We start from the raw sequence: 11,712 nt of genomic DNA, 5'->3' as shown, positions 1-11,712 counted from the left end.
ACCTTCCCAGAATTCCAGAGCCGTGGGTCTGTGTGCAGCCCAGCCCTCCTTGGCCATTAGGGAGGAGAGGGTAGAGGGAAGGGAACATGTCAGCAGCGAGACCAGGGAAGCAGGAAGGGAGCACAGAGTAGTTTGAAGCTTCCTGCGGGAGCACTGTGAAGGCCAACATTTATTATTAGACTGCGGGCCCACTATGTGCGGACGCTGCTGCATCTTCAGAACCTTGCCGTGCTGCTGTCCTTGTGCTTTGACCTTGGTTGTAGGGATACAGGGAGAGGTGCCTGGGTCACCACTCCACTTAGAATGCCGGTGGCCTGCAGGGGGTGGGTGGGGCAGGGGTTTAGACCCTGAAGGACAGGCTTACTCTGGACTTGCCTGGACCCAGGAGACATGATGGCTCTGGAGAGGAGAGCTGGATGTGGGAGTGAGGCAGGGCTGAGCAACCAGCTATGAGCTGCCAGGGCTGATGAGCTGCAGGAGCCTCTGCTAGTGCCCTAGGGACCAAGCTGAGCCAAAACCCCTGCCTGAGCCCTGGAGCCCTGTTTCCTGGGTACCCAGAAGTCATTTCCTGATAGTGTGCCACTCTCCTAAACAGAAGCCTTTCTGCTGGAGTCCCTGGTGAGCCATTGTCCCCTCTGGCATAACATTTACTGTCCTTGGTGCTGGGTCAGGAGTGCCCAGGGCCCCATCTGACCTTCCTCCATGTCCACTTACAGCTACTGACCAGAAGGCCCTGTTTGTTGATTGCTGCAGAGCAGGGCCCACGCTTCCAGGTACCTAGGGGTTGGTTGGCGCTCCCTGTCCCACTCTTTCAGGTATGGTAGGCTTCTCCTACAGAATCCATCCCCAGGCCCTGTCAGCCTTCAAAGCTAGAAGTTCCTTGGACCTGATGGCTCCTCACAGACTCAGACACCCTTCATATCTCCACGGCCACAGCCCCGGGAAGGTTCTGGAAGGTGCAGGGCCTTCTATACTTTGCCCTGAAGTATGGAGCTGGGGTCAGAGCTGATGCCTGACAAACTCCTTTCTCCCTCCCTCAGAGCAGTTTGGCTGCTTGTGGTCCATTTTTCTTCACCTTTGTTTGGACACTTGCTTCCAATTTGGGACTCCAGAACCCCCCCTCTGAACCCCTCTGTATAGACCAAATCATCAACTTAGACATTGGTCACAGCCTTTGTGCCTGGCCCTGTGCAGGGAGCCAGGACAGGTCAGGTACAAGACACTCCTTCTTGCTTCTGAAAGCTCAGGCCTTCAGGTCAAGGTGGCCTTCTTCAAACAGATTTTTGTCAGGTACTGTGTGCTTGGCTCTCTATACTGCAGAAAGCTAGAAGGGAAACAAATGAGCTTTGCCCAGCTGAACACAGGGCCAGAAGTTCAAGAAGATGAGCTAAGGCTGCACCAGGAGATGTGAAGGCAGGGGTGGGCATGCTGGTTTGGTCAGAGGTCTCTGATAGAGTCAGGGTAAGTAGGTAGGTAAGGGGAGAGCTGGATGGAAGCCAGGAGTAGAATATTCCAGCAGAAGTCCTGAAGACCATGGGCCTGAAACTGCGCATGACACAGAGGCTGGAGCCGAACAAGCCCAACAGTGCCAGAAGGCCACTGTCCCCTGCTCCAACAAGTGGCTCCATCCATCCCTCCCTTCTCTTCCCAACCCTACCACCCCTCACCAGCCTAAAGGGGCAGCAGGACCTGCTCCTGCTCCACCTGTTATGACAGTAGCTGGTGACATTGCTGGTGCTCCTCGCTGGCTAGCTCTAGATGAGTGCGCCAACTTTCCTCATCAGACAGACAGGCCAGGGTGCACTGGTACAGTGATGAGATGTGACACCACTGGCCACTTCCCTCCATATTAGATCTGTTCTTGCCTTCTCTTTGGCCTTCTTCCCCTGCCACTCTGTGGCATCGCACACCCTGTTTTAGCTCCTTTTCCTGTCGCTATAATAAAATATCCTGACAGAAGTAACTCAGGGGAGACACAGCAACAGCTCACAGAGGTACAGTCCCTCACAGCAGGAAAACCGAGGTGGTGGGAGGTTGAGGTGACTGGTCATGTCACATCCCCAAGCAGGAAGCAGAGCTTGATGAGTGCTTGCACCCCTCCCAAACTCGCTTTCTTATCCGGTTCAGCACCCACTTTTAGGATGGCTCCCCCCTCCTTAATTAGTTAACCCATCAGTCACTCTCAGGCCGGCCCAGAGGCTAAGCAGGCATTGCAGGTGTGCCTGGAGGTTTGTCTCCCAGGTCATGCCAGGCTCACCATACCACCACAAGCCTGCCCTTTGTCAAGTTGGCACTCAGACACATCACTTATGTCATAACCTTCCATAATCTCAGGACCATTTTATAATATAACGTCTCCCCCACCACTTAATCCAACTTCAAAAGACCCTAGTCTTTAATAATTTTAACATTTTTTAAATATATGTGCCCTATCTGCATGTACACTTAAATGCCAGAAGAGGGCATCATATTTCTTTCTTTTAAAAAAATTTTTATTCAACCTTTTTTTTTTTTTAAATCCCCTTCCTGGTTCACCCTCTGGTTCCACATCCCATACCTCCTCCCCACCCGACTAGACCTCCCCACTCCCTGGGGCCTCCAGTCTCTTGAGAGTTAGGTGCATCTTCTCTGACTGAACCCAGACAAGGCAGTCCTCTACTGTATATGTGTTGGGGGCCTCATATCAGTTGGTGTTTGCTGCCTGGTTGGTGGTCCAGTGTCTGAGAGATCTAGGGGGTACAGGTTAATTGAGACTGCTGGTCTTCCTACAGGGTCGCCCCCCTCCTCAGCTTCTTCCAGCCTTTCCCTAATTCAACCACAGGGGTCACCAGCTTCTGTCCATTGGTTGGGTGTAAATATCTGCATCTGACAGGTTTCTTTATAGATGGTCTTGGGCCACCATGTGGTTGCTGGAAATTAAACTTAGGACCTCTGGAAGAGCAGTCAGTGTTCCTAACCTATGAGTCGTCTCTCCTTTTAAAAGTTCAAACTTCACTGAGACCCAAGCAATCTCTTATATATGAGTTCTTATAAAATAAAAGTTTCATGCCAGGGACCAGGCTCAGCTTAGAGAGGGGTTCTGAGAAAAGGGATGTCTGGGAGCAGCAGAAACAAATCATGGGTCTGAGCTGGAGGTCTATGTTCTGCTCCAGACAGCTTTCCAGGCCGCTTTTTCTCTGATCTGCGTTCTCTCTGGTGGTCTCCAGATGGCTCTCCCTCTCTGTTTTCTTCTTGAGACAGTTCTGCAAGCAATTCTCTCTTGCTATTCTAAAAAATAAATAAATAAATGTTCTGGATAACTCATCTTTTGCAGACCATAACCCCAGTCCTTTATTTTACATATCAATCCAGTCATTTACTCCAGGTCCCCTTTTTGATCATCCTATGAATCAGCATCCCATGACCCAGCCCCTTCATTCTTAGGAGACAGCAAGCATTTTTTTTTAAGATTTATTTATTAGTACACTGTATCTGTCTTCAGATGCACCAGAAGAGGGCGTCAGATCTCATTACAGATGGTTGTAAGCCACCATGTGGTTGTTGGGATTTGAACTCAAGAACTTTGTTCAAAGATCAGTCGGTGCTCTTAACCACTGAGCCATCTCTCCAACCCACTTTTTTTTTTTTTTAAACATTGCAAAAGAATTCAGAGCTCTGCCTGCCTCAGTTAAGCACAGAGGATAAACTGGCTGAGTGGGACCCTGCCCTGAAATTACCATTTCTACCTTGCCTGTGCCTACCCTTGCTCTGTCCCGGGTCAACCTTGAACTCAAGAATCTGCCTGCCTTTGTAAGCATAAAAAACTTAGCTAGGTGGGATCTCCTGGGACCATCACTCCCTAAATCTCTTTATCTCCTTCCTCGGTATCTTTCTGACAACATGGTTCACAGTGCAGCTGCCTCTGTTCCTTTAGCTCCATGAAACTCCTCATACAATTTATATTACAGCCTTATGTTTTACATAGTTAAGAAATTATATATTTTTGAACTCATGTTTTTAGAGCTCTTTTCCACAGCCTTAAGGGCTGTCCTAAAGGTCTCAGTGTTTACCATTTTGCTAAAACATTATCCACACTCATGCTGTCTCTGATTATCATGGAGTCCTTAACGTTAACAGGGAGGACATTCCTTGAAGGAAGAATGTAAAATATGTACACTATTATACAAGCAAGCCTTATGCCCACAGCAAGCCTTATACCCACAGCAGCCATCGACGCTCGTGGAGGCCCATGCCCTGTCCCAGGGTTGGGAGCCATGTTATACTACCCCTACCAAGTCTATGCCAGACCCTGCAGTTACATACTTCTAATACATGATGGCACAGAATTAATATTCCTATTCCAAAAGAGAAGACCCAGGGAAAATCAAGGAATGATCAGAACAAAGAAAGACCCAAACAATAAACTCTCATTCTATGGGTTTGTGTCTGGGACTTGGGGCTCCTAATCAAATCAGCTGAGCTCCTAAGGGGCTGGGTAGCCCTCCATCCCTCCATATCTGATGCCTGTAGCATAGAATTCTCTCTTGAGTCAGCCCAACTCTGCATCTAGCTTTCCTCAGTGGAAAGTCCACAGTTCTGGCATCTCCAATATTCTGTGATCTCCATAGCAACTTAGGCATCACCTTCACAATTTCACAGCTGACTAGCAGGGACCTGGACTCTGCTACACGTCTCCTGGCCACAGCTGCTCTCTGTAATGATGGAGCAAGATTCCATGGCTTCCCTGATCTTGTACCTTTTGTATTCAAGTTGGGCACAGACCCCTCCATGATTAAGGTTAAGGTTTTTACTGTAGATAAAAGAAGGGAAATAGCCAAAGGCAACTGGAGAATCCAGAGCAGAGAATGACTTAACACAGCCAGCAGACTGGACATGGCCAGGGCTAGGGAAACAAGAAACAATAGTGAAGAGAGCAAGAGAGAACGGGGCATAGCAAGAGAGAATAAGGGGAGAGCGAGCGGGAGACTATAGTAAGAATAGCCTGGCTATAAGAATGAGTAGCTGAGCGTAGAGAAGCCTATGAGCGGGAGGGAGTTTAGGGGACAGGAGGGGGCATGAGAAGGGCTGGGAAGATACACTACACAATGCTACATCATAGCTAGTGTAGACTTTGAAACATGTTAACCTGTACTTGTGAGACTGAGGGAGCCTGGGGCCAGCATGGACTTTGATGTGATCAGCACCACAGGTAGCCAGCCATGTGTCCGAAGTAAGGGCAATGGCTCCTAGTGGCCGGTGGGAACTGGTCCCACAAGTTCCTGAGGAATTCTGGCTTTTATCTAAATGCCAGAAGCTCTGTAGTCCAGCCTGAGCTCATTGCTGGATATACCCGCTGCCTTTTGGAGTTTGGGGAACTGCCCTCAGGACACCTTCCATATTGTCCCATGCAGTACCGAGAAGGTTGCTCTTCAGTAGTTCTGACCTCTAGCGATTATAGCTGCTATCTCTGCACCAGCCTGAGAACTCTCCTGCCTTGAGTTTCTCTGTCAAACATATTGGTCCATCTTTAAATTCAATTTTATTCAAGTTCTCGGGAAACAGGTAAACTGACACCAGATTCTGGGCCAAATATAACTGGATCCTCAGCCCAGCACCTGTTAGTCTTTGACCCTCAGAAACCTCATGAGCCAGGCCTCAATGGCCAGGATTTCTGTTGTCATTCTAGTCTTCCAAGATCCCACAAGAATCACCCAGAAGTTCTGCTTCCTCTGTGCGAGGTCTTTATTAGCCTGAACTTTCAGATGGTTCCACATTCCCTCCACAAACAATTCCAGAGGCTTAAGATCCACACAGGCTCAGGCTGGCTCATCACAGCGTGAGCTCACCTCTCTGGATCAATTTTCTGTCTTAGTTTCTATTTCCATTGCAGTAATAAGATACACACAAGTGCACATCCCACACACCTCTCTCACACAACAACAACAACAATAATAATAACAATTAATAATAACAAATAATAATGATAACAATAATAACAATGATGATAATAAGTACTAATACTTATTTGAAGTACCCTGACAAAGGAAAATCAATGAAGAAAGGATTTAATTCAGACCACAGTTCAATATACAATTCACAATAGTTAATAGTAATCAATCAGTGCTTGTTTAAAGTACCACGACAAAGGAAAATCAACAAAGAAAGAATTTACATGAGCTCACAGTTCAGGGACTGGTCTGACAGAGCAGAAGCCAGAATCAGGTAGGCACACCACAGCCACATGATGAGGGATGCAGCTGATGAGGGATGCAGCTGATGAGGGATGCAGCTGATGAGGGATGCAGCTGATGATGAGGGATGCAGCTGATGAGGGATGTTTATGTTCAGCACGTTTTCTCCCTTACTCAATCCAGGACCCAAGCTCACTTTCAGGCTGGGTCTCCACACCTCGGTCTAATGACAGGCTAAATAATCCCTTGCACATGCACCTGGAGGCGTGTCTCCCTGGTGATTCTAGAACAGTGGTTGTCAACCTTCCTAATGACGCGACCCTTTAATGCAGTTGTGGTGACCCCCAACCATAAAAGTCATTTTTGTTGCTACTTCAAAACTGTAATTTTGCTAATATTGTGAATCATAACTGTTTGGTTTCAGACCCGGGACAAGAAACTGAGGTGCATATTTTAACATTAAAGCAGACCTGGCCTCCAGGATCTCTCAGAATCCCTTGGTCCCTACCTAGCACACTCTGCCCCCATACCCTGAATTTGCAGCCCAGAGGCTGGGCTGCTCTTCTCCCAGAGGCTCTTCAATATATAAGCCAGAAATCATTTTGGTCTCCTTCTCCCTTCAAATCCTCACTTCTTTTCTTTTTCTTCTCCCCCCTCTCCTTCTTTCTCTCCCTCTTTCCATTTTTCTCTTTCTCTCCCTTTCTCCCTCTCTCCTCCCTCTCTGTCTCTGTTTCTCTCTCTACCTTCCCATGGTGACCCTGGCTTCCTTCCTTGGGGCCAGTGAACTCACCCACCCGAGAGCAGCTTCCCAATAAACCTGCATTTAATATATTCTAATCTGTCTTGAGTTGGTTCATTTTTACCGGCGAAGAAATAGTTTAGCAGTAATGTAAATATTTGTGTTTTCAGACAGTCTTAGGTGACCCAGTGAAAGGGTTGTTAGTCCCCCCTGGAAGGGGTCATGACCCACAGGTGGTGAACTGCTGTTCTAGAGGGTGTCAAGATGACAACACCAACCTTCCCAGTGGCAATGTGGCAGCTGGTGCAGTGGCACCTGTTACGGTGCCAACTACTTGACAATTGCAGAGGCAAAATTCAGAGCCAGCCTGGACAACATAGGCCTTGTCGCTAAAATAAATAAATAAATAGCCCAACTCAGGGTCTTCCCCAAGGAAGGAGCCAATAGCCGTACCTCTATTCATCCTGCCTCAAATCCCCAAACCTCAAATGTCAAGTATTTCAGCACCGTGTCCACTTCCTGGTGACGTCAGCAGATGACCTAGTAGGCGCGGGCTGCACGGCCAGAGCCAAGCAGAACACCTGCCCCTGCTCCCCGCTGGACTGGAGATTTAGCATCCAGTGCCTCCTCCTCCCGCAGTGTCTCCCTAGTTCCCTCCTGGTTACCTGCCATGCTGTCCTCTGTGCCACGTGTAATGTAAATGTGACTGACTTAGCCCGGCCTGCTCTCGAGCTCCTCAGTCTGTGGCTTTAGGATGCACCCCGCCTGCTCTCGGGAGCGTCTCCATTCAGTGGCTTTAGGATGCACCCCACCTGTTCTCAGGAGCTTCTCCGTTCAGTGGCTCCATTCTCTGTTCAGTGGCTTTAGGATGCTTTGGCCTCTCCTGAGGTTTCGGTTCTTAGGCGATGAGGCGCTGCCCATTAGTTTTTTTTTCCGAGTCCCTGGCCCAGATGTAGATCACGGATGGAGCAGTTGCTGAGCATGTGTAAAACCCTGGGCTCTACCCCGATCCCACATCCTCTCAGATGCAGTAGTAATTTTTGGTGACGCCTGTATGTTCCCTTGAGGAGGACTTATGGGACACGGAATTGCAAATCTAGGGGGGGTACAACAGATTCAAATCCCCATCCCTGTCTGCAGCTGAGTCACCGTGGGCATGTCACGTGACCTCTCCAGGCCTTCCTTTCTCTCTCTGTGGAACACCTAGTGATGGTGGCGCTCTTCACAGGGTGTCCCCAAGGGGCCTGACACATCCAGGACTCCATGAAGTAGCGGCTTGCTATGGTCTCTATGTATGTTGCTGCCCCTCTCTACACTAGGAACTCCAGCTTGCTCCCTTGCCGGGGATCCCAGCCTAGGAATTAAAATTAGAAACCATGTTTAGTTTTCTTTCATTCTTCACCTGTATGATCTCAGCAAAAAGGTATTAAGTAGAATCGATTGAAAATATCTAGCGAGGCTTTAAAAGACTATGAGCTGAGAGGCTTTCTTTCATTTAAATTTTACTTGATGTGTATGAATGAGTGTTTTGCCTGCATGTATGTCAAGTGCATGTGAAAGTCAGAAGAGGGTACCAGGTCCCCTGGAACTAGAGCTGCCATGTAGGTATCAGGAATGGAACTTGGATCCTATAGAAGGACAGCCATGGTCTTAACCAATGAGCCATCTCGCCAGCCCTGGGGGGCTTGCTTGTTTGTTTGTTTGTCTTGCTTTGTTTCCCCAGCACTTTAAATGTGGCTGAAGTAAACATAGAAAAGGAATTCATGACAAATAGCATCGGGTCAGTGCGGCCTGTCTACCTTCTGAGGGAGTGAACTCCCCATCCGAGCAGGATTGGGGGCCAGTGAAGAGAGAGAGAATTCTGCAGGCACCACTGGCTCCAACAAGTCACAACAGGTTCCTGAGGAAGGCAGCCAGATCCACTCCTAGCCTGACTCTACCTGCCGTGACCCCTTCAGTCACCTGTCCTATGGTAGATGCCCTACTTGGTGAGGGAATCCACAGGCCAGAGTCCCAGCCTGTCTGGATCTGCCAACATGAGGCCTGTACCTCACAAATGCTAGAATTACTCATGGATATTCACCTGTCTCTGCCTTCTGAGTGCTGGGATTAAAGGCGTGGGCCTCCATACTTGCTCATTTTTATTAAAACAAGTGTGTTCCTCATTTCAGGGCTGGGCGTGATGGCACATACCCTTGTCCCAGCATTTGGGAGGCAGAGGCAGGCAGATCTCTCTGAGTTTGAGGCCCGTCTAGACTATAAAGCAGGTTCCAGGACAGCCAGGGCTGGTACACAGAGAAACTCTGTCTGGAAAAAGAAAACAGAAAAAGAGAGCGGATAGGGAGATAGGGAAAGAGAGGGGAAGAGAGGGGGAAAGAGGGAGGGAGGAAGAGAGAGAGAGAGAGAAATCTTTTTACCTGGGCACCTTGCCATTGTCCCAAGTTGAGTTGGGTGGGTCACTTGAACCCAGGGGCTAGCTTGGGCAACACAGTGAGCACTTATCTGAAAAAGGAAAACAAAGAAGAAAAATAACACTCTGAAGAAAAACAAAGCTCTCTGTAAAACACTAGAAGTTAAAAAAAAAAAAAATAAGTACAGGACTCTCTCCTTCTAGAGCCCTGTCTAAGCAGGGGGAAAGCAGCCATTTCAGAAATGCCAAGCACGGCTCAAGTGAGTGTTGCATGTGTGCTTCACAGATGTGAGCAGAGATGTTCACAGAGGGAACCACTATTACAGGGCGTTCAGTCCTGCACGCAGGACCTGCAGGTGTTTCCAGTTTCCCAAACTGAATGGGACTTCCACCTCTAGGCTCAACGGTGCCTGAAAGTCTAAACTAATTAACATAAACAGGAAGCACCTGCTATACTGGGACCCTGTTAGAACCCACCTGCCAGCCAGGCCTCCTCCCAAGTGGCATGCTGGGGCCCCACTCCCATAACTCAGCCTTGGGTCCTGTTTCCCACTCTATACCCACAGGTATTCCTCGCCACAGAGAGGCTCTGGGGAGCTTCAGCACAGGCTGCTGGCTGGCCTGCTGACATCAGTAAGGAGCTGTGCCCACTCCTCAGCTAGGTGCCCTTGGCCTGCCCTTCTTTGCCATGCCCCTCAGGCTTACTAACTAATGGCCCACTTACCCCGAAGGGGCCCCCTTAAGCCTTGCACCCCTTGCTTGGATGCCCTTTCTACCCCTCTGCAACAGCATCTCTATCCCTGGGGCCACTCAATGAGTCTTGCTCAGGCCCCTCATGCTAGAACTCAGTGCTCACATCCCTACCATGAACATGGACGCTAGATGCCTGATGGTTCAGGAAGTGCTAGGGATGGGACCCAAGGCCTTGTTCATGTTGAACATCTGCCCTACCACTAACACAGCATAGAACCCTAGTTCCTGAAACAGGCCCCAGATACTTTCAGAATGCCCCCTTGTCTTGCATATCATACCAACCTATCCCTATACTGGACATGAACCCAGGGACTTGCGGGTGCTAGGTAAGTGTCCTACCACTGTGCCAGTCCCACTTTAATGCTTTTAATTTAATTAGCATGCAAAGTAACAGATTTCCTCATGATATATTCTTTGCATGCATGTGTGGTGTATGCACACGCACGCGTTTGTTTGTGTATGGTGCACGTGTGCTCACCAGATGTCAACAGTGTCTTTGTCTCAATTGATCGCACCTTATGTTTTTGAAGCAGGGTCTCTCCCTGGAGGTGGATGTCTCTGATTGGCTACACTGCCTGGTTAATACACTAGGGATTAGAGTCGCCTGTGGTGGGTGCCTCCCTTACCTTGCTGTCCCCCTCACCTTGTGCCAAGTCACCTTGCGCCAAGTGCTGATCATGGCTTTTTACCTAAGTGCCAGGGATCCCAACTTAGCCTGCATGCTGATGTGGTTGGGGCATCTCTCAAGTCTTCTGTTGTTCTTTTTTAATATTATTTTTGTTTTATGTATATGGTTGTCTAACCTACATGTATGTCTGTGTACCATGCTCATGCAGTGTCTGCAGAGACCAGCAGAAGGCATCAGATTCCCGGGAACTGGAGTCACAGACAGTTGTTAACCGCCATGTGGGTGCTGGGAATCAAACCTAGGTCCTCTGGAAGAGCAGCCAGTGCTCTTACCCGCTGAGCCATCTCTCCGCCCCAAGCCCCTTGGCATTCTCACACACACTTTGTATTAGGTGTTCCCTCCACTTCCTCTCCCCACCTCCCAGCGTCTACCATTCCATCCCCCAGAAGTCTCCCTTTACAGCGCATGTCTTGTATGACTCTCCCCTACCTTAAAGCCTCCCCATACCCTTCATGCCATCTGTTTAGACTTACCTCTACAGAAATACACACACACACACACAGACACACACACACACACACACAGACACACACACACACACACACACACAAAAGAAAATGTGAGTGCTTCACGAGTTCAATGTGTTCATGTGTCATCCTTGCACGAGGGCAGTGCTAATCTTCTCTGTCTCCATCCCCATGTTCACCACAGGGGCTGTCCATCTGAGCACTCAATGTTTTATGAGCTATTTTCCTCTCTTTCTCTCAAACATGTCTCAAACTCTCCTCTACCAGAAAGCCCTCCTTGGTGTTACATCCTCCAGCAATGCTGGCACAAAGGGCATGAGGCCCACTCACTGCCACAAAGACCATCCAAATCTACACAAGTTAAGCACCACAGAGCTTAGGGGAGGGCCCGGGAATCCAGGTTATCTAGAAATTCTATATCTATTGTGGTCTGCCTCTGGTCCTCAGAGTGTCAACATCTGTTGGGTCCCTCTTGGACTGAAGAG

General features: G+C 48.9%; 1 long non-coding RNA gene across 1 annotated transcript; it reads right to left on the bottom strand.

Annotated features, from left to right (window-relative positions):
* Positions 1-5,697: 5,697 nt before the first annotated feature.
* Positions 5,698-9,472, bottom strand: Gm37120 (predicted gene, 37120). The gene is made up of 2 exons (NR_166119.1): positions 9,327-9,472; positions 5,698-8,263 (listed from the first exon to the last, which is right to left on the bottom strand). It is a non-coding gene; the product is annotated as a predicted gene, 37120 (long non-coding RNA).
* Positions 9,473-11,712: the final 2,240 nt, after the last annotated feature.

The sequence above is a fragment of the Mus musculus genome, chromosome 1, assembly GCF_000001635.26.
Source record: "Mus musculus strain C57BL/6J chromosome 1, GRCm38.p6 C57BL/6J".
In the NCBI taxonomy this organism is placed as follows: Eukaryota; Metazoa; Chordata; class Mammalia; order Rodentia; family Muridae; genus Mus; species Mus musculus.
This window is presented reverse-complemented; position numbering and strand designations above follow the sequence as displayed.